Consider the following 23,774-nt stretch of genomic DNA (forward strand, 5'->3'; position numbering starts at 1 on the left):
GGGGATTAAAACCCTACTACAGTTGGTTAGTTTTTTTAATCTGTTGAAAGAAAATGTAGATTTTTCTTATCTAGAATTTCATAATAAAACTTAAACCGGATTCTATAGGTAAACACCCTTAATTCTTGGTTTTCTTAAAATTGTAATTTAAAACTGTGCAATCGGCTAATTATTTTGTATCTTGGTTTGAAAGTATTGGTTTAGGATATTGGAGGTTTAATGTGATATGTGCTTTGCTCAGTCCAGATAATTTAGTAATTTGTTTAATGAGCAATCGTTAAAACACCCATCCTAGTACGTTAGATAATAGTTTTAAAATAGTGTTTTATTCTGCAATAAATCCTAACAATATAACCAAATTAATTGGTATATTATCGAGACAAATTTAAATCTGATTTAGTTATATTTATAGCGGTTTTGTAAAGAAGTGCTCTTACTTGAAAAGTATAACAATAATTATTTACAAGATTAGATTGTTATGTTAAAGGAAGTATTGAAACTGAGTATATAATTGCCATAATCAGTAAAGACATTAAAGTTGTTTGGCAATTACGTTATATACTAGACAAAAGGTTACTTTTGATTTTGATTGTCCCTTTACGTATGGACATCATAAATTATCCGTGCCAAGTATAAGCTGAATTTAAAGTGAAAACTACAAACCACGAGAACTGGACTGAAGCCAAAGTGTTTCGCTCAATAACTTGCAGGGTATAAAATACACAACTGCTATCCATTCGAAGCTTTGTTCTGTTTTATTGCTATTGCAATGTTGAGATGTTACTGTAACGTCTATGGAAATTTTTGGTTTATTGTATGAAATAATGAAATAAAATTAAATGAAATAAAGAAACATAATAAAAATATTTGGCCACAGACAAAAAATTTGCTACAGAGTGCGTAGCTTTTTTTGTAATAATATCGGCGACAGGATTAAAATATACATAACACGTTTCGATTTACATATCTAAGGTAATTTAAAATACCCAAGTTATAATATCTGGTTTTTAGATCTGATTAAGGCTTATGACTTAGTAGATTGCCTATCTAAAAACATATATATATATATATTATAGTGAATAAAAACCATGATCTATATTGGTTCCAAATATATATTTTAATGTCAATATGTTTTAACTAACAATATTAAACGCGATATTATACCTTTAAATTATGGTCGAGGGTAGCTTATCTTGGTCCCTTTCTTTTTATTGCTTATATAAACAACTTAGCAAAAATCAACTTAAAGCGCAGTTTTCATTTGCAGCGTCCAGCTTGTAATTAGAGGCGTCTTTTTAATCGCCTAATTATAATAAAGAGTGGGTTTTACCATAAGTTAAAGGGTTTCTTTAATAAGAGTCAATTGGTAGTCTCAAAATTTTCTAGTTTTCATTAGAATTGATCTTGGTTCACGTGCTTATGGATACCTTCCTGCGGTTACCTCTGAGCATTAAACTAGTATCTAGTGGGTAGAACGGAATAAATATGTAGGTGCAATAATTGATAGAAGGTTGTGTTTGATGTCACACGTTTACCTTGTTACAACACGTCTAAGAACTTCGATGTATGCCTTTACGCGGCTGTCCGAGTGTTCTCCGTGGATACATACAGGACTGCATATTTTCCTACTTTGAGGTAACATCAAAGTACGCTTTCTTGGCGTGGGGCAGTGTCATTTCTGTCCGTCATTCAGAAGGCAATAATGAAAATATTGTTAAGGAAAATTCGCCAGAACTTATGTCCAATAAATATTTTATGTGAGCCGTCTTGTGTTTTATGCGGTGCTTGGAATAAAGAATTGTAATTAATTGGTTATAACTAATTTGGGAAATGTATTAGACAGTTTCGAGGTATTTGCTTGATTTTTACTCTAAGAGACAATTTTATCTACTTGAACTTGACATATAAATATAGCAAAAAAGCAAAAATTACAACATTTAAATAAAACTACTCAATTTGATAGTGATGTAACTGTACAACCAGACAAATTGTTAGTTTTATTGTTTGTTTCCCTTTCATTAACTCACCCTCGAAGTAACGATCCGCTGCCAAGAGTAATTTCACAACTGTGCTGTCATTACATTTCGACTGTTTTGCTTTTATACACGAAATTAAATAAATAAGGAACAATTACGTTTCACTAAAGCGTCGCATATTGTTTTTAATAAGCATTCCACTTTTTTCAATACTACTCATAGTTATATTAATTGGATTGTTTTCTAGAATTATGTTTCACCATACATTTCATTATATCATACATTTATCTTCCCTTTTTTAGGTTAAAGTTTGGAAGCTGCATCTCATTTACCTGCAAAAATGTTAAAATTAAAAAAAATATTTTATTTACTGATTTATCAGGATTTTTTACTGTAATTTTAATTCAAACTACGTTATAATCACTCAAAAATGTATAATTGAAATCAAGTCTTGTATTGTGGATGTTATGTAAGGCATAAATAAAACTTGAAATTAACCTGTAACATAAAATAATTTTTAAGCGTTCTTCAGAAAACTTAATAGAACACAGAAGCTATATTCTGTAAAGATGAAACGTCTATGTGTAGATAATCGTAATAGCAATGATGTAAAACAGTAACAAGATGTAAGCGCAAAGTTAAGAAAATACCCAAACACACAGACAGCTATTGGTTACCAGTAGCTTTTTTCCTTTCACAGTATGTATAACCCACAAGTGTTAATTGACACAATAATTTAAAACCTATATGCTTGTAAACAGATTGCTTACAAATGATTCCATTCTCATATTTTCTCGTTTTCGTCATAGATACTAATGAGACTAATGTAAAAATATTTGCTATTATTCAGGAAAGTTCGTAGGTTTAAGTGACTTGCCTGACCTAGTGATCTAACCTAGTTTTGCCTATATATAAATGATTTTCATGCAATATTAAAGTATGTACGTCATTACTTTTTCGCGATGTCGTGCGGACAGATAGACATATAGACAGACAGTAATTAAATTCTTTTATCCTATGAGTAAAAGAAAGGCTTCGCTATCAATAAGGCAATATTATAGCTCTTCAAAGATATTTCCATCTCTATCTTTACAAATGAATGTCCAAGAAAAGGTTAAGTAAATCGAAATTTTAAATTAGCGTGCTTCTTTGAAGTAACAGTAAAACTTTAGGTTCATTAACACTTAGGCTTTTAGCGATTGCTACTGAGACATTTAAAGGCAAAGTTCAGTTTGGAAACTGGATACTATGACAATGTCTAGTAAAAGTAACACTGAGTAATGTCCATGCAGTAACTTTTTTGCCTTTTTGAAAATTAAAAGAGGTGAGACGTCACGACCTAAATTCACCAACAATGGTTTTTCTAAATAATCACAAAAGCTTAACATCAATTGCTTTCGAATTTTAAAGATTTTTGTATTTGTAGGTTCTGTTAAAGTTTATTATTATATAACTATTATTATTTATTCATAAATAAATAATAATAGTTACCCGCAGCCTTTCACGGAACTTCGTACGTTTTACGCGTATGTGAGCACTTTAGGTTGGAATGAATTATATTTTCGACGCCATTGTTGTTTGTTTTGTTGCCATTATTAAGGGAACACGTAAAAATTTATATTTATAGCTATTTATAGATTTGATTACGTACTTTGTCTCATAGTTTATTTTGTTTTTTCACGATCAAAAAATGTATATCAGAGATTATAGAAGTCTATTTCTGTAAAATAACAACTAAGATGAGTTTTATCTTAAAATTTATAATAAACTTTAGATAGTTATTTGGTGGTTTACATATAATACTTCATATTTGCTAAAAATTTAGAGCTAAAATTATATTAGTAATGACATTATTGAAGTGTGTGTTTATTAATGAACTTACTAATATTTATTTTATTTTAGACTATTTAGAGTTGTTAAAAAAACAGTACTGCACTTTTATCCAGCATAGTTTCTTCTGACCACTTCAAAGGGAGTCTTCAGTGTCAAGTTCTGACCATCTTATATTTTAAAACATTTTCTATTAGTCCTATTAGGCTACGAGATAAGATCAGTACTTGCTTATTAGCTGAAATCCAAGAAATACACGAGAACTAATAGTTACTGTATAAAGATTTCACACATAATGAATGTAAAATAATTTAATAAGTGGTTATATGTATTAAACATATGGTTTTGTTGTCATTAAATAACGTTTGTACAGAACAGGTTATTTCAGTTATTATTTCACAACTTTCGAGACCCAGATGGGACCTTTCGTTTATTTAAAGACCAGTGGGGCGTGGCCTAAAGCTATTTTTGTAATAAGAATATGGCGAAAGAAGGCAATTTAAAATGAAGAAACGTTCGATTACGCTTGAAATCTAAACAGAGAAACAAAGTCACTTTCGTATTATTAATATTATTAGGATTAGTTAAATGTAGCTGTAAACTAATAGTTATTAAAACACCTATCAGGGGCTTTTTGTCAAGGAGGTAAAGAATTTTCACTAATTATTCTACTTAAAATACATACGGAAGATCTTAAAGCCTTAGTTATCACTTTGACAGTACATAAATACTTTTCGCCAATAACAAACGTAACCTTGATTTTTAAAACCCTGTACTGGAAAATAGGTTACTTTATAAAAAAAAAAAAAATTTCCAATGGCCCTTTCTTTATATATATCTTGCCTCATTAACTCTCTTCCCTATCTATTTCATCTCTATCTCTTTTTCTATCTCCTTTCCTACCTTTCTCCCTCAGACGGGGCTAGGAAAATTGTTTGAACAGAAGTTAAATACGGTAGTATTTTATAGTCCCAGGCTAAATTTCTGTAACCATTTTATATTTCTATTATTATATTATTTACTTACGGTTTTAACAATACCTTATTATTCCATAAATTTCATATTGTACATAATGAACATTTCTATACAGTATTAATATTTTTCTAAAAGTTGCAGAATTAATGTTTCTAAAGTAAATTTACAAAAATATGAGGAGGAAGGTTAGCATTTACTTAGCGACAGTACAGTTTATATACTAGTTATATATTTGGTGACCTATATTTTGTTAAAGTTCTACTTGTAATGGCTATTACATTTCACTGTTTTGTTTATAGAACGCGAAATGGAACTGGGAAGGAACAATTACAGTTTGATGCCCGTGTAAAAAGCCAATGTTCGTTTTACCAGTATTGGTTCGGAGAACAACGTAGCTTGCTATTGTATGTTTTACAGTTGTCTACAAATCAAGCAGTAAGGTTAAACTACTAATTAATCTTATACTTTTCGAATAAGACTATTACACTAGTAATAATTACTGCCGGGCATTTTCTGAAATATTACAAAATTAGTAAAGTACGAATTTTATAGTTGTTAATATAAGTTATAACACGGGAGCAATCAATTTAACACATGCTCGTATAAACAAATTTTCAAGCATAGTACATTTTGCCTCAAAACTATTTTTTTTTTCAGAAAAGTTTAAAAGTTCCTAATAAGTATTTAATAGAGTACGCCTCCATGATTCCGATGTATCACATAAAACATAATATAAAATACACATGGATGTATGTATAATCACTCTCCGTCTCACGTAATGAATCGATATCACCATATTTATACTTACTGTAGAATAACATATACCTCTGGGACAGAAACGGTTTTTTCAATTCGTTTAAAGTTTGTTAATATGATAATGGAAAGTTAGAAAGTATAATTGGAATACGGATATTTGTTTTTGTTAAAGTTTAGAAAAAGTATCGAGGAATAAATTCTATGCTCTACGTCAGGTATGGATATAATTTATTAATAACGAGGAAAATACGAAGAAAGTTTAAGAGAAATAGTTTGGGTTAAACATATATAAACATGTATATATATATATATATATATATATATATATATATATATATATATAATATATATATAAATCAAGAAAACATGGTTTGACTTTATAAGAAAAGTCATCTCACGTTGCAGAGTAAAGTATTTGTTTGCTAATAGGATATTTAATACAATTTAAATTAAATTGACAGAAATCAAAACTTATATTTCAAACATAACATATCTATAAAAATTAAATAAACTCTCTGTACTGTTTTTAAACACATATATTTATTTTCGTATTATTTGTTTTCTTTTTAAAAGTAAATAGTTAAAATTTATATTTTTTCAACATATCTGGCGTTTTAACCATATTAACCTTTATTTATATTGTGTTTTAAAAACTTATTTAGGTATATAGAATACAATACAAAAGTCTAAAGGTTACCGATTGCTGGATTTTTTTTACATTCTTCTTAGACATGTAATGGTTTCTGTAGAATATTATAATCCGTTTGTTTAATTCAACAATGCAACAAATTCACATAATGATTACTCCGAAATCTTCATTAAACATTTTTGGTTTGATTACTTTCCGGCATCAAATAAGAAATTTGGTAGGCAATCTACATTTTCATATCTTCAATCAAATAAAAATGTAAATTTTATGCTTAGTATGCATATTTATATTTAGAATATTTTATATAGGATGGCATGAACGAAAAATGTGGCATAGATACAAAACAATAATGATCATAAAACCTAAATCTCCTCATCCTTTGTCTGTTGAATAGTGTACTTTATTTATAAAAGTTTTTAAAGCTTTTATAGTATTAACTCGTATTCGAATTTTATTTTAAGCTATTCAAAGGTACGTAAAAATGTTTTAGTAATCTTATTAAATTTATCCCTCTAAGTGTTTAAACTAATAAATTATATCAAACAAACAGTTATATCTAAAATAATTTTGAAAGATTTGTTGTAAATTGATAGCCAAACCTATACTTAAATTTAATTTTTGATCTAGTATAGGTGTAGATCTACTAGGAATAAAAGAGTAGCATGTACTTTCACCATCAAATACTACTTATACTCTCTTTATACACTTCTTTATACAATGTTTTATTACCACAGCCATAAACCAGTTGCACTAAAGTACAAATAAAACTCTTTTATTTCAGGACCTACGAAATGTGAGAGGATTAAAGTTATAAAGTAATTCATTCCATTGGTCACATAAGCAAATTCCAATGAAACAAAAGAAACTTTGATTATAATATCTGACTAAATACAAAAGCTTTACGATTTTAAGAAAATTATTAGATAGTTAAGAGACACAATGCATATGCGTGTACAATAAATAATTTAAGTAAAAAACAATACAATGATTCGAACCTTTGCTCAATTAGCTGGTACACAATTGTGTCACTAAAGAGAGAAGAGCAAGATTGTTTCCATTGGTAATTATCCCTCAGCGTCCATGGCTCTGTGAGATCCGTCTCCTCACTTAGACTGACTGTCTCTCAGCTCCTTTATGCTGAGGATTCCCTTGGGTTCACTTATATTGTCGCTGATCCCCCCTCTGTGACAAACATCACATCATCACTGATGTTTACCTTCGCGTATCTGTTTAATTCTATGTAACAAACTTACACTTGTTTGCAGTTTGTTGATACTTATTTGTATCTGGTACGTTGCTGAGTAATCTCTAGTCAAGAAGCAAGTATTGTGTAATGTAACGTGATTATTCAATTATTTTCTTTACCGAAATAAAGTAATAAGAAGGATAGTTAAACATCTCATAATTAATTATTTGAGAAAACGTCAATTTTTTTTAATTTTAACGAGTCTCTTTAGTCCTGAAATGTATTATACCCTTTATATGTAATAAAATGTTTAATTTCCTAAAACATGTGGAAATATAGCACCTAAATTTAGAATTTGGGTCATTCAACTTCCATTGTAGATTTACAATGAGTGTAAAAATATGCATATTTTAAATTGTGTCATATTCAAATTTTTACGCGTATCGGATATTTTTTGTGCCAGTGGAAATTTCATAACATGTAGATGCACATCGTAATATCAAAGAAAATGTTAATAATGTATATAACTATCTACGGCAAAAAATTATTTTACAACAGTTGATAATTAAAACACACATGTCAGGCAGTTATTCTCAATGAACATAGCATTGCCTGATTTTTTATAATAATTAATTTACTTATCTTGTTTGCATTTTACGTTTATTTTTAAATTAATTAACGGATATCCTAGTATTAACTTTAAAAATTAATATGCCTACACTCGTAAATAATTTCAAATAAAGTTTATAAAATCATATACATATTGGAAAGAGTACAATTTTTATTTCAAACGATGTATTTGGATCAAGGTATATAATCTCCTAAATTATCTACATTAAATGCTTCATATATTATGAAACGTTTGTCGCAAAATATTTAAGATATTTTAAAACATTTTATCCGTGAGTCCCCTTGTAATGTATTGATTAAATAAAATGTTTACGAAAAATGTCGTAGTGTGAGATGACATCTATGACGTGCGTTTTGGATAAAACATGTTATTTTTAAAACTAATAACAATGATCCAATCTTCACAATGTAATAAGAGGTAATGAATAGGTGGTATTATAAATTTGAAACATTATCAGTTTCAAATTTATAGGATGTGTTAAAAAAATGCAAGTATTTCAAATGCAAGAATTAGTCTTTTGTATCATTTAAAGTCGGGAGATATGGCTATGAAGCGAAAGAACAAAACTGCTTCAGTATTGTTACATTCAGTAAGGTAACAGGAAAATAGGAAGAAAATTAGGAGCCATTAAGTTGTTTAGTGTTAGATTTGTTCTACTAAATGCAATGAACTCAGATTTTTTTAATACATATTTAAAATCGGTTATTAATATAGGGTTTTCACATTTAATTTACAGTAGATAATTTAATCCTATATCTTATAAAATTTCCCCAAATGTATGCTATTTCAAAGATAATACATTTAGTAAAACGGGAACCATGCCCAGGTCGTGATAAATAGTTGTATTAGTGTAAAATTGCAATTTGAAAGAATGTTTAGTTCTAATGAAAGTTTGGAATCTACTTTTATATTCAAACGGCTAATAGAAAATTTTTAATTTGACACAAGAATAAATAGTGCTTAATATAAGTGCAAGTGCTTAGTAAAAGATCGAATGTCCAAACATGTTATAATATTAATATAAAATAACATTAATTATGATTCATCTATCTTTCCATACTTAATTGATGAGCTACATGAGTCTGGTGAAAAAGGAACCTCGTAAGAGGAAAGGCTTGAAAAGTACAACACCGAACAATAAAAGCTAATCGAGTTTTATCGACATCGACAAAACGTTCAATTACAATAAATCTATCCACGTACTCACAACGAAAACCAATTATCAGCAGCCTTCTCCTTCTAAGCTTCCAATCCTTTTAGCGCTTCGTCATTTTTCCCTTCCATCCAGGTTTCAGTTCCAATAGAAATATTTTTCGTCACTTATTTAAATCTGAAATGGTTTATTATAAAGCGGAAGAGATTTATTAATAAATAATTGTGTTATAATTAAATTTTGATTAACGGGATCAAATATTTACACAGATAAGTGATCAGGAATATCTATACTATACTAAGCACCATTAAAATATTGTTAGTACGATTTAAATTAAAGAGGACACACTTTCCCTCATACTGGAGTGAAAGTATTTTATTTCTTCCGCGATGGAACCCCTAGGGATACACTTATCCTTTGATTTTATATCGTTCAATGTATTATCGATGTTTGTAGAAGATATGAAGCTTTTTTGACGTACGCAAATGTTGTACATTATGGTAAAATTGCTTTTGGTTACATACCAATGTACATTTAACTATACAACAATATAGTACTTCAATCCGTTTTAAGGCTTTTAACCCCAAAACATCACGATATAAACTGTTTGCTAAGCCAAAATAAAAGTTCCAGAATCGCAAGTCAAGTGCTATTTTTAATGTTACTAATAAGTAAAAGATTCTTTTGTCCTTCCAAATCATCCGTTGCCAATAATAAACTTTAAACAATATATGTATGATTTAGTCTTAGAACTCAAAAAGGTTAATGTAATGTATATAAGGGATGGTAACACATTATGTACATAATGCCTGTCTATTTCCAGCATTAGTAAACTCAGTATAGTTTAGTAGTATAATTGTAGTTTATACGACAATACTTAACAACATAAACAAATGATGAAATTATTGTTTGAAATATAGAGCTATTGTAATGGTTTAGTTTTAGGATTTCTTTTGATTTGTTTTTAATAACTCAATTAAATTCAGCATACAACTCCCGATTATAAGAGAAGAAGTTTTAAAACACAATGACACTAACATTTACTCGTGAGAAAACACGAAAGCAGCAGTTTACTCGAATTAACTGGGGATGTCTGGATGTTCAGTAATGTCCATTTGCATACTATTGGCCAGGTCAGGCCATTACAACCCACAGTACACTGCCGTCAGGTAATCTCCATCAAACGACAAAGACACAATCTACCGAAACTAATTAAAAAAAGACTGAATATTAGCTAACAGGTGTATAACACGAAGCCCATTAAAAATTGTAATCATTATGTTCCATATATTTAATTTCACACTTTGTTATCTTTCTGCGATACAAAGTTGCATGTCTTCTACTACATGAACAACCTTTGAGTAAGCCACACTCAGAGTCCCATAACAGTTTTATCTGAAGTTTCATGCAAACATGCAATGCTCATTTAATTCTCGAGATTTCACTCTCAATTATAAAATATTTTTTACATAAACCCCACAGGAAAAGAAATTGTGTCAGCAAATTGAGTCATAGCCTTTAATGACACTCAGCTAACTTCCATGGTTGTACAGTCACAAAAACAAACAACATTTTTGTGTCGGTAGAAATGAAGTCTCCTGAACAGTTTAAGTTTAAAAATTATATTTTTTCTCGATATATCCTCCCACATAATTCATCCCTTTTTAATGTATTGCATAATAATTCATACCGGTGTGATAATAATAAGGCTTCCCGCAAGCTAATTAAAGAACGCATATATCTTTTCAACAGAATTTCATCGTTCACTTTTCACTATTTTATTTTTAATCTATGAACTAAACTATGTTGAAATAACAAATGGATGGATGCAGTTTGTTTACAGATTTATTTGTTTTGTTCTTATTTTTCTCGTTGCAAAGTTTTCAACCCCATCTTGGCTGTGGGATAGCCATACAGATAGACAGATAGATAGACATTCAGACTGACAGAAATGACATTTACAGCCTCACTAGTTATCGGCTTCGCTAAAGCTATGTTAATGTTTAAAAAAATTTTTAGGTAAATTGTTGTGTATTGAAATTTATGTTGTGTTTTACATCACTTACTAATGAAGATTTTGTTACGGTTCTATAAAATGAAAAAATAAACCCCACGTACAATTTCTTTTTGTTTTGGGTCTGTTAGACACAGATACCATAAGCTTATTATATACTTTAGACAACTTTTAATGAGCTATGTGTGACCATACCGTAACCTGGAACGTCCAATGGGTTTTATTCAGTTCATAGAATGCTCCTCATAAAAACAAGACCCGGCAGTTTTAAAGAGATCCAGACGCCTATTTAATCTGAACAGCTATGCTTTTAACTTGTAAATTACATAATGCAATTTGCGTCCTAAAATATTTTCAGAAATATAACAAATAAATATATCTAGATCAAATTCCTGGGTATATATTGCCTTAACTTCAATAAGCATGCATTTGTAAATACATTAGTATATATATATATATATATATATATATATATATATATATATATATATATATATATATATATATACTATATATACTATAACATAAAAAGCATAAGGAATGTCAAACAGACATTAAGAAACTAAATTTAAAATAAATATACAGAATTGCATATATGGCCTATAAGGTTCTTACCATATTATGTTTCGAGTGGTTTTCTGACAATCGTCATTGTTTCGATATAAATCTTTTATATGAATTTGGTTTATTTCAGTTCACCTCATACACTCACATATTTCTAAATTTTATTTCCAATCATAATGTATTAGATATTTAATGATAACTTTAGGATAAACATACAAAAGGGTCACCATATATATTCCCGTAGTTAATTGTGTGCTAAAATGTTTTTATTTCCTTTACAAAATGTATTAAAAGACGGATAACTTATACATTTAAATCCATTTTAATACAACTGGAAAATTTTTGCTCAAGCATGTTAAAGAATATCAAACTGAATACTTGGAAATTTTAATAGAAAGCTTTCTATGTGCGTTCTCCTAACAGTGTAAACATATCATACAACTCGCAATAGAAACGTAAGAAAAATATATTGACTAGATATACCAATTCTCTCATACTCTACTATACTGAAAACTGTATGCATTGCATTCAAATTTGACAGTATGACTTGAAAAGTTTCAACGAGTTTTGACTTTGCATTCCTCGTTACTCCAACGTAATCTAGTTTACAAATTGAAATGCAGAAAAATAAAACGAAATCCAGACGTATAAAAGTGTTTTTTTTCTGGGAAAAGTTTCTGATGACAACTACAATATTGAATTCACACATCTATTAAACTTTGTTGTATAGTCTCTAAGATGAAAACATTTGAACCTGGATAACGTCATAGAAATTATTGTACAAATTTTCATCTTTATTTTTTGTATCTTTCATATTTATTATATAAATTTGTACAAGTCATAGATGTTTAAATGTTTTTTAAATTTCTCACTCTTTATTAAAAAATAAATATTTTCCCTATATATGTCTCGTTGTGTGGTAAATGTAAGTTTCTTGTTCGTGTTTATCTATGTCATTAAATTGTATATTTTAAACATATTCATAACAGCTGTTTGGATTAATTTGTGATGCCATATTTTCTAAATTTGGCAATGACGTTGTAAAATGGGTAATGAGAAAAAACATAGTTTGATATTAGCATTTTGTAAAATATTTTAATCATATACAAACTTTGTACCTTGTTTTACATCGAATAGAAAACTATATTAATATAATTGTTCATTAAAACCACATTCCTCTTTGGGTTATTCTCAACAAGTAATTATAACTAAGATGTTTGTAAAACTGCGACATAAAAAATCCTTATATAATATGTGGTTAAGGTGTTTTTATGTGTATTTGTACCTAATAACCATTGCAATAAAAGAAATATACTAGTAGGAATTTTAATATTGGATTTTAGTTAACCAGCACAATGAAAACTTTTTTCAGACATGATATTTTTGAATTCTAAAAACCCATTCAAGATCATTAATGGCCAGATTAATAGTATTAATAAATTCTACAACAACTAGGTATATAGCAATAACCACGTAAGGGAAACTATTACAATAAAGAAATATAAGGGCTAAAATATATGTCTGTAAATTGAATCAAATGTATTGACGACAGGAAAAATACGGTTCATCATAAATATTATGAATGAGATGATAACTAAAAAAATTCTATGTTAAAGAAAAGGCTTCTAACTTCACCGTCTCTAATAATTAAGACCTAGGAAATGAATTTTTAATTTATGGTAGTAAATGAACGTATATACTATGTTAGGGGATCTTTCAACAATGAGCTTATTAAAGTTTTCTGAAAACTATTATGAAAAGATTCATATAATATTATGTTTCATTAAAAGATTATGTTACTTAAGAGAAGTAAAATCAATCATAAGGCATGATATTAAATCTTAAGTCGTTATAACGACTATCTCAGTAACCCCTAAGTTTGACAAACAGTTGAAGTTTTTACAACGTATTTCCTACCATAAGAGAACTTTAATGTTCTACGAAAAATGAGGCTCGGTTCCAAAGTTTTTCTTGTTACATCAAAGGTTTAATGAGATAACAACAAAACTATACTAATATTGTTGATATTTACACCGCACCGATACCGGAATTACAAACAGTAAGTGTAACGTAATATTAAGGTAAAATTTGCTGCTATTAATTGTTTTTTAATCTTTAAGGTATTTCTTTGTGACTGTAGTAACATGGGATAGCAATATGAATATACTGTAACAAAACTATGAAAGTTATCAACTGTTTGAAATAAAGGTTTGCAGGTACTACATTGAAAATTATTAATTGAGTCCAAACTTGAGTTATGAGAACTAAAACGTATACTATTATTTATATCTAACATATTTATCTTGCGCTGTGCCCTATTTAAATAAATAAATTATATCTAGATCACTCTTAAAACATTTTAGACTTTTTTCCACATAACTTTAATAACTTTACTAAATATTATTTATTTTAGTATATTTATTTTAAAGGAAGATATTTACAAATATGATAAGTTTTTACTAAACAATTGATATATGAATCTAGCAGCAGTAACACTAATTAATTATCTTATTTTACTACAATAAAATTGATATTCTACATTGTTCAAAATAAATGTTCCGATAGATGATTGATATAGAGGAAAAACTAACCGCTGCATCATTGTATTGATTTAATTTATTTTCATTTACAAATATGTGATGTGGGAAAAACATGCAATGTGGGTATAAAAATATTTTGTATGAATTTTAAATGATTAAACAATTTATTATATAATGAGTAATTAGCTCCGTATGTATATTAAGAATTGAAATATTAGTGTACTCAAAGTTAGACATTTTAAACCTTTAAACCTTTATATTTTCAATACAAATCAAACGAAGAGCCAAAGAAAGTGTGACAAGGAATGATAACGAATGAAAATTGTGTTTTATCTAGCATATCCGTGGTAAATTTGGGAAATTGTGAAGAATATCCATAAATTCAATATATTCCGTACTATTATGTACCACTTCATGCCAAGCTCTGAAGGTTTCTTAGAGGACTGTAAGAGGGTGGCACTAGTACATAAAGACCACAATTTATTTTCAGGTTTCTGAGTTAAGTAACTGCCATTGGACAAGATTCCAGTTTCTGAACCATGTCCTATCTTCAAGTTGTAGAACATATTTTCCACGTGGAGTCAAACGACGGTATCAATCTTAAACAAAAATATTGATTTTTATAAGGTAATACTAAAAGTTCAATTTTGTTTTTATTTATGTAGAAAACACATATACAACATATAATGAGACTTTTATTGGAAATCCGTACGAGGATTTAAATACAATAGTTCGTCTTCTTAATAAGGTATTGTAGCGTTTTGAAAGGTAGATTGGTTTATTTTTTTTTTTTTAAATAAAACTTAAATTAAATTTTTAGGATAGAAATATAGGGATTTAATTTTAATTAGATTGTGAGAAGCTAGGGGAAAAAAGAATATGTAATCCTTTGGGAAAATACTGCTGGTAACTTTAAGTTATTAGAAAGGCGGTTCACTGCCTTGAATTGATCAGAACTTGTCTTGTGTACTGCAGTTACTTTAGAACTGAGAGGGTTATTGTTTCTCGAGTTGGATACGGCTGGTCCAATTAGAGAACATTGCGGATGTCAATCAGAGGGGAGGTGGAAAGGGAACTATAAAAACTGCCAGCTCATAATTTTCGGCCTTCTTTTGGTAATTATCGTGAATTTAGTTGATGTCAGTGTGCGCCGTGTTTATAATTTTTTTCCGCCAGGGATTTCGAGGTAAGCACCAAATTTATTGTATATTATACTGAAATAGTCTTCCAGATTTGATATTAAATTAATTTCGTTGTCTTTTTTATAGGAAAAATTAAATTTATAGAAAGTACAGAGCAATCTGCATAACTGATTCTTCATGACCAATAAAGCACAATAGAATTACACATGTTACATTTGGTTTAAACTTGCAAGAAAAGTGAATTAAAATTGAACTTTGTTTTTAACTTTGATAGAATTTTAGAAATTTAGCAATTTATTAATATTTAATTGGAACTATTTTATTTTGAATTATTAATTGGAAATTAATTGAAATTTAATAATTGTTTGAGAGAGTTTGTATCTGAATTGCAAAGACTTGAAAGTTAATGTACAACTAGTAGAAAGTGAATTTTGATTTTTTATTTTTTGAATTTTGAGTGAACTTAGAAGTGAACATTTTTATTTTAGTATTTTCCAAGTGGTATTTAATTTTTATTTGAAAACTATATTATTTTATTTCATGAATGAGCTCTGATTTTAGTTTGAGATATTAGAGTGAAATTTATATTTCTTGCCAAAGGACCTTTTAATATTACTAAACGGATTTTCAAATTCTTTGTGGAAAATAGGGTGATCATTGAACTTTTTAATTTGCCGGTTTAAAATAAATCCGTTATTTTTATTTAGATCTCTGTGATTTTTATTTAAGACAAACCAGATAATGTTTATAGTTATAAACATTTAGTAATAAATTTTACTGAATATTCAATCGGAGCTTAATAATAAAAAATATTTTATATCTTTCTGGATGTCTCATTGATAATTTTATTCAGAATATTCTAGAACAGCAATATCTACAATTGAAGTCGTTATAGGTATATTCTAGTAATTCTAAGTAATTACATGCAACCTTTTGCAAATATCACAAGGTTAAAAGTATAATTAAAACGATAGTATCCTTTTTTGTTATATACCCCTCTGTTGGACATATTATAATCAAGAGTATTATGCATGTTTCAACAAGAGCTTAAGTAAAGGATAAAATTGCCGCCTAACCTCTTAATTAACAATGCAGGAATATTATTTGGTGTGTTATCTACTAGAACTAAAATGAGTAAATTTATTGCTTCACGAAAGCGAGCTATAGTAAAAAACGAAAGCAGGAAGTCACACAAGATAAATATTGCTATAATAATACAATAAACATAAAACATCAACACAGAAAATGTAAATTAAGTATGAATTATGTAGAATGGTAAACATGTGATTTGTGTTTATAAATTAACTTTATTGACTTAGTCACCTTAAATTTAATCCATTTGGACATTTTGATTTAGTGACGAGCTGATGGGCTCGTTACATGGTTCTATGATTGTACTTAACTCGTTGTAGATATTTTGCACCTTAATTTTTTTAGCTTTGTTTTGTTATAGTTATCCCACATTTATTAGGATAATATATACTTGACATTTAGTGCTCATTAAAAACTTTGCCAATACCCAATAAGCCGTTTGCCAATTGTAGTAACCCAGTAATCCGCTTTATATTCAGATACTTTCTTTTCGCATAGAAATTGTTGGAACAATTATTAGAGAACATTTTGTATTATTGACAACTTTATTTTCCTCAGAAAATATTTACCTAATTATATATGGTATTGAATTCAAGGACTCAGTATAGTTTTTTATAAAAAAAACATAACTAAACATATATAACTACCACAGCCTATCAACGTCAATAGAATGTATAGTAAAATATATATTAATAAAATCTGTAAAATATTGCATCTCACAATGTACGTTAATATTAAAAACATTTTGTAACAAATATCACTAACAAAATTTAACTTATCTTGAGCATGTTTAAAAAATTAATTTATTATTTTTAATTTAATTATTTATTCAGTATTGCGGGATCAAATCAGCGGTAGAGAGAAACAAGTGTCAAAGCTCCCTTGTATGAATATTACACATACCACACTGGTGGTCTACCTTACTTTGTATCAGTTATATATTTGCTTGAAAACCAACACAACCAAGCGATTGCTTGACCATGGTATTGCATATTTACTACGTTGACCACGATAAAAGCCATGTTTCATGCTTATAACAGATCATGTCATGGCAGGTTGCAGATCCATAGATTCAATGGATAAGCTAGTACTTTGATCAGGTCTTGATGAAAAGGTTTTAATACAAAACCACTGAAAGATTTATTGTTCAATTTAGTAACTAAACTGCAACTTTAATTCCATTGATATCCTTTAAAAATTGAATGGTGTACGAGGAATTTGGAAAGTGATGACGAAAATTAAATTATTTGTCATAACTTCTTATATCATGATATAACGCTAAATTTGGTATTTTCTCTGAAAATGCATTACGTCTACCACGTCTATTTACTTTCTTCCCTAACATAAAAGCAGACGAGATATGTATCGTCTACACATGACATATAGGGTAATACGAGAGGAAAATAAAACGTTTAAACGGGTGATTGTAGATGTAAAACATTACAAAAGTTCATATAAACATATGTCTGGAAATGCTTTGTTAGTGAGATAAGACTAGCGAAATATTTAGCCCAGATTCCCACACCAAGGATTATAAGAACCCGGACTGAAACCATTAGAACGGTAGTTAAGGCAAAAATATCCAATTTTTCATACCAATACGTTTTATACGACTTTTGACCTGAAAACTAAATAAAATAGGTACCAAAACAACTAAGTGCCTAATTTTGTAAATTACCTTGGTTTAAAAGCAACATTGTACTCTCAAAAACAGGATTTTTACGTTTGCGGTGCTATATATTCGATAAGTAGATAACAAATGCAAAAAAAAACTAGTACTTCTAGTTCTAGAAGTAAAACTAATGTAATTCTGAGAAAATTGATGTTAAATACAGTCAATAGAAAACAAATTTAAAAGTAATAAATTAAAATTTTATTAAAATAAAAAGAATATTAAAGCAAATTCGCTTTGAACAGTGTGAATGCAATAACAACAGCTGTTACTGTAGCATGTCAGCTGATTAGGTTCAATAAATGTTATTATTTATTAACTTATTACATTATTAAATTGGTAGCACTGATCATTGTTACTATTCTTGGCTGTTTAAACATGTTATGACTTATTCTTAGGTGATTGGTTTCATCAGTTGTAATTAGTGTTATTGCATTTGTATCTGTTACGAACATTCGTTTAAAACTCCATTTATCATTTACTGTGTGTAATTTAAATTAAATTAAATTAAAATTCAACTCCTAATTAGAAATGTGTTAGTTTAGTTTCACATATATTTGAATGCCTTACTTTATTACCTACTGATGAGCACCAAAATTTGATTAATTTCAGAATAACAACGTAGGTTTCTTCAACGTAGAGTGCTAAATCATAGTTTACCAGGAAATTTACTAAACTTTGTAAGACCGGTTGTTTTCCTAGCACGAATATTTCATGTGATGGATAATTTCAAGATCAAGATGATCCTGAAAGTATTCTTCAAGCAAGTTAACGTAGTCCCTCTAAAAGATCTCGGAGAATATCTATGCAACTTATAATTCCAAAAACTCATTTGCTTTAAAATGTACACTTACACGAGTTGTATCCATTTCACATACAAAAATTGGAAACGTCTTCATCCAGGAGCTAATGGTGCGCGTCTGCAATTCCGCGAATTAAAACGTATCGTTGTATTGACTCAAGAATAATTTTTACTAACAAAGCTACACTCACTCGTGTTGGTGTTAACAAAACCAGGGATTCCCATCGTGTTAGAACGGTCAGTAAGTTTTAGCATAGATTTTCAGTCATTATGTTATGTGGATTTGAAAATAATGAATTATTTGGCCCATTCACATTTTGAGAACCGACTTGTAGCAGAAACATACATGGAGTTTTCAGGTAAACAAATGTTTAATTCTATGAATACAGCACTTTTTACACGATTAATATGTATTTTCAGCATGATAGTGCTCCTCGACATACTGCTCATCCACTTACAGAATTTTTAAATCAATACTTTGCAGGCAAAATGATTGGTGCTGGAGTATTTATTATCTGGCCACCATGAAGCCATCCAGAACTTACTTCTCTGTATTACTTCGTATAGGTTTGTATGAAAAGGGAAGTTTGCAACGTGAATTTTAATACACGATATAAACTCGTTACTCGAATTCTTTATGATACTCCTTTCATGAAGGGGAAAAAGATGTATTTCCAACAGTGACACAATATATTGGGCAGGATAAACCAGTTTTAAATATATTATTAACATAATAATAATGATAAATTTATTTTCTAAGTAACAAAAAAATACAACAAATCCTACAGTAATAAAATTATTCAAAACTCTATCTTATATACTATACAAAAATGAATTGCTAAATGAGTTTCTATGCGCTAATATCGGAAATGGCTGGTCTAATTCGGCTACTTCTTTATTTATTATATCCATTTAAGTCTGGAGAAGGTTCATAACGAAAGAAAGGTTAGAAAAAATTACTAGAATATTTATTATTTCAGGAAAATAATTAAAATCTTTACAACACGTAACCCAAAATGAATTGACACTTAACAGCTTTTGGCACTTTCAGGAGCAGTTCATCAAAGAGGCAGAAACATTGGTTTAGATTAAAATTTTAGGAAATATTACTTAAGCAATGCTTAATCATTAAGGTAATGCACATTGCAAAGTGGAGTTACTACATAGTTTTTATTTTGGATTGCATCAGTAAAGAATTTACTAGTAAATGCTTTTAAAATACTATTTAAACGCTGCTATAAAACTTAGCCTAATGATAAAATCTATGAATGTTTGAACGTAAGGTACTCCCTTTCATTGCGTATTAAATTGTTACACTAGCAGAGTTTCACACTCTTCCCCTTAAACTAGAAGCAGAACACTAGCAACGGAATTATATGATTGTTGATCAAGTAGTCTAATTTAGATTCCAAATACCAAATAGGCATTTTATTAATTAGTATACACCATAAACTCAATTATGGATAAAAAATTAAGTTACACATTAAACCACAGTGACGCTTTAATGGTACCATATATTTTCATCATTGGGAAAAAAAGGTGAACTATGAGTATGGCATTTGAAATACTTTAGAACAGAGGTAAGTTAAAAAGAGCTGGTAATTTACGTTTTTTTAAACTAAATAAATCCTGAAAACTTATGTAAATATTTTCGTGATTATGGCAACATTAACTATAAGATCGTAAATAAACTAAATCGAAAGTTAAATTAAACTGCCGTCACTGGCTCTTTTATACCGCAGTAACTTTTCAGCAGTATTACGTTATATTTTTCTTCGTCGGGTCAAAAGGGCAAACTATAACTATAGCCGTTGAAACAACTTCCACAGAAAGTGAATAGAGAGATGTTTATGCTTATGGATCAAATAAGGTTTTACAGTCTAAATTTATATAATCTGACATAGGATGTGTAATACGAAATGGTTCATTTCCCAGAAATTGTGATATGGAATTTGTACTGTCTTTTACAAAACGGAGGTAAAACACAAAAATGTCTCAATGAGTCATTATTTCCTAGAAATTTACATCCTAAAATCTGCAAGACTACTATTACTCAACTGTTATAAACGGTTATTTTTTAAATTTCTCATGATTCAATAAGGATGTCCAACTTATACCGAGAGTGGATGTTTTTAACCTATAATAAGCAGATAAAGAATGAAATATACAAATAATTTGAGTCTGCAGTAGTAAGCTTTTTAGTAGGTCCTAAGTATGCATGTAAGTATATTTTCTAAATATATACAACATTATGTAAACTGCTATGTCACTGGAAATAATTTGATACAAAAAATTGCAAGAGCTGAAAGTATACGATATTTAACAAATTAAGTTTCTTTGAAGTATGTGTAAATATATTGTCTTTTTCGAGGAAATAAGGCAAGACCAATTTCATACCATAAAAAAATTATACTGGAAGCGAATTCAAACGGCCTATTTTTGACTCTTTTAACAAAAGTACTATTATTATTCTTACGCGTTTGTATATATTTTACTTATTAAGACGACAAAGTAAACTCTACTGTGCTAAACAAATTTTACATCGAAGAAGAATGCAAAGCCGAATCAGACACTGTTGACCGACATTGCTTTTTAAGACCTAAAAATTTAATGAATAAATAGTTACATATGTTGACTTTAATACATATTTTACATTGTAAATACATTAGGATGGAAGGTAATTGATTCAGCAGAAAATAAACCATTTATGATTGAAATAGTCTTCCGTATGTACATTATATTTTCTTCACGGATACAATAACTTAAAATTGAAAATGGCACTTAATATATCTTATTTACTATTATTAACGTGATACCAATATTATAATACACATCAATTTGAAAATATAATCAAATAAATGGTCTAAAATATCGTAATATCACTTTATAAATTCAAACTGACAGTTATTATCGTCAAAAAATAATATAAAAGGCACATCTCGTCCATGGCCTTTCTCTCATGTTCAGACAAAGGTTTCTCTTATAACTATCACTGTTTGAATAGTTAGCCGTTACAACAAATGTAGTTTATTGTTAAAAATGAGCTTTAACTAATACACAATGCTCCTAAATATTGTAGAAAATTTTAAATATCATGCTTTTCTCTCATTAATTAAGGTAACAATTTTTGTTTAAAATAATGTGCTTCACTTATGTATTTTGTATTTTATACACTTCATATTATGTTACTAGTAATTTATTCTTTATTTATGTAAATGACTCACCATTATAATCGTAAGATCGTAGTAGTTTTTACGTAATGTGAAATGTATGGTTGATCTGATCTGGAGAAATCAAATGAAACAAGTTTACAGTATTTAAAATTCTGCTGGTGGTAATGGAATTAAACAGGTATTCTCATATAGATTTTGTCGTCAGTCAATGAATGGTTAAGCAAGTGACATGTTGATCCATATTTCCTGACAAAATTAAACTTTTAAAAATATATAATTTATAAAGTTATATGATTATTTCAAAAACATTTCAAAACTTATTGATTAAACATTCATATATATATATATATATATATATATATATATATATATATATATATATATATAAATGAATGTTTGTGTGTTTGTCTTGTATAGAATCGTAAACTATGTGTCCGATCATTATGAAAATTTGTACGTATATGTATTTTTCCGCTGAGAAGATTTATATGCTACGCCCGTTGATGTAACTCGCGACCAGACTGCGCTGCAAAAGAGTTAAAAGTTTAAAGTTTTCAAATCGCCTGCACATTATAAACTGAAATTGCAATGCAGTTACGTATATTAAATGCCAAATACTATTTGAAGGCGCTAAGTAATGTATATTTGTCTTTAAAATAAGTTTCTGGTTGAACTTAAAGGTTGAGTGTTAGACCACTTTATAATAAAGGACATGTACGTGTACACTTTTGATAGATTTTCATGATCGTGAAATCAAGGCAAACTCTACATTGGCGATGGAAATATAACTTACTTGACCCAGAAATGCTCTTACAGGGGTAAAACTTACGAAAAGCGTGCAAAGCCGCGGGAAACAGCTAGTATCTGATATAAATTACTTATAAGAAATAAAAAAAATATTTGTTTCAATAAATAGTTCATTCGACTTTAAGAGTTATAACCGTACTGAAATTTATTCAAAAATATAATGTTTTTGCTGATTCGAAAATATTCGTCTTGCTTTCTTTAATGGAGTTCTAAATATATGGCAAAGTTTTTGAAGTTTTCGTCTTTAGTATAAGCACATTTTTGGAGTTAAGATAAACTACACGTTCCGTAAAATTACTAAGGGGATTTTAATAATTATGTTTTTAAACAAACGTATTGACTACGACAAAATAAAGCAAAATTTAAAAAACAAATTACACGATGATTTGATAAATATTAAACTATTTCTTTTTACACTGTATAGCGATTATTTGAAACTGTAAATTAATTACCTAAATGGATTTATACGAGAACTATACTATAGGCAAGGAAGGGAAACAATAACACCTCTAAGGCCCTAAGTTTAAAAAAATTATGTTTAGTTGCTAGTTTAGGTAACCCGCATATTATTTTCTAATAATGGACACCAAGCAGAGCAATTAAATCCTGTAGCTCTATTGAATTGTAGACTAAAGCCAATCTACCCATTACTGTCATGGAAGCCCATGTTTACCTCTGTAAGTGTGACGAATTGATACAATCAATCCCACTGTATCACCTGTTGTGCCACAATAGTGAATGTCTTTTTTAGGGGTCATTTTCCTCCAATGGCATTTCGATTGAGCATACCAAACGTTTTTACAGAAAAACGG

The sequence above is a fragment of the Homalodisca vitripennis genome, chromosome 6 (genome assembly GCF_021130785.1).
Source record: "Homalodisca vitripennis isolate AUS2020 chromosome 6, UT_GWSS_2.1, whole genome shotgun sequence".
In the NCBI taxonomy this organism is placed as follows: domain Eukaryota; kingdom Metazoa; phylum Arthropoda; class Insecta; order Hemiptera; family Cicadellidae; genus Homalodisca; species Homalodisca vitripennis.